This window comes from Rhinolophus ferrumequinum, chromosome 9, assembly GCF_004115265.2.
Source record: "Rhinolophus ferrumequinum isolate MPI-CBG mRhiFer1 chromosome 9, mRhiFer1_v1.p, whole genome shotgun sequence".
NCBI lineage: Eukaryota > Metazoa > Chordata > Mammalia > Chiroptera > Rhinolophidae > Rhinolophus > Rhinolophus ferrumequinum.
In genome coordinates, this window is record NC_046292.1 from 8,896,697 (window position 1) to 8,898,060 (window position 1,364).

Genomic DNA, 1,364 nt, shown 5'->3' on the forward strand with positions numbered 1-1,364 from the left:
TAAGTAAACTAAACATATTTTTGGAATTTGCTGTGGGCTAATTAACAACTGGATCATGGGCCGCAGTTGGCCCGCGGGCCGCAGTTTGGACACCCCTGCTCTAAACTTATACAAGTGCATAAAATAGGAAAAAGTAAACTATCAGTTGGAAAGCAGAGCCTGATCCTCCCATTTTTTGCAGTAATATGTGGATGTTATTTTAAACAGTGTGCCTTTATGTTGCCCAAGTCCAGCTGGTCTACCAGCCCAGGTTCCATATTTGAACATCAACTGATTGAGAGAAGGGGATTTAGAAGAGCTTTATAAGCTTATTTTTCCATTTCATCACTCAGATTCCTGAACAGGAGTTGGGAATAATGTCCATTTTGTCTGTCCTATCCTTTCTTTTTTTTCTCACTGTGAAAAATAACAGTCCACACCCCAAGTCATACACTGGACCCATTGCCTGCTGGGACAGGACTGTGGGTTTCTTAGTCACATCTGTGTTGATGCTCAATGCAGTGTAGACATATTTTAAAATAAAACATGACGGCGTAAAACATTGAGTCAGCTTTGATTGGAAATCTCGATCGACTCTGGGTCACACTTAATATCTGCAGATAAGATTATAAATTATGTCAATATCTGCCTCTTGGCTTGATAGGGAGTGAATTATAAATGGTCATAGGGGCAGCCGGATGGCTCAGTTGGTTAAAGCACGGTGCTCTTAACAACACGGTTGCTGGTTCAATACCCACATGGGCCAGTGAGCTGCACCCTCCACAACTAGATTGAAGGACAACGAGCTGCGGCTGAGCTTCTGGAGGGTTGGCCAGATGGCTCAGTTGGTTAGAGTGCGAGCTCTCAACAACAAGGTTGCTGGTTCAATCCCCGCATGGGATGGTGGGCTGCCCACCCCCCATCCTCCCCATTCCCGCAACAGACTTGGAGCTGAGCTACGCCCTCCACAACTAGATTGAAAGACGACTTCACTTGGAGCTGATGGGTCCTGGAAAAGACACACTTCCCCAATATTCCCCAATAAAAATTGAAAAAATAAAATGGTCATAGGAAGTACATCCATTGGAAAGAGATGTAACTATGCCTTTCGCCTAGGGTTCTGTGAAAGGAGAGCAGTTAAGATTAAGCAGGTGAATGGGACGGCACCTTGGGACTTCTTTTGCCCTCTGGTTCTGAGGGATTAAAAAGGTTTTGCCTGGCTCCTGATTTCTCTGCTTGGGAGGGAGGGGCCGGGGTAGGGAGCAGTTACACCTTGCTCCTGTCCGTCCTCCCTGGGAACCTGACCTCAGGTGTGTTGGGCTTGGCTATGCAAGAACAGGCGGTAATAACCCTCACGAGCGTGTTTCAACTGCTTATGGGCCTGG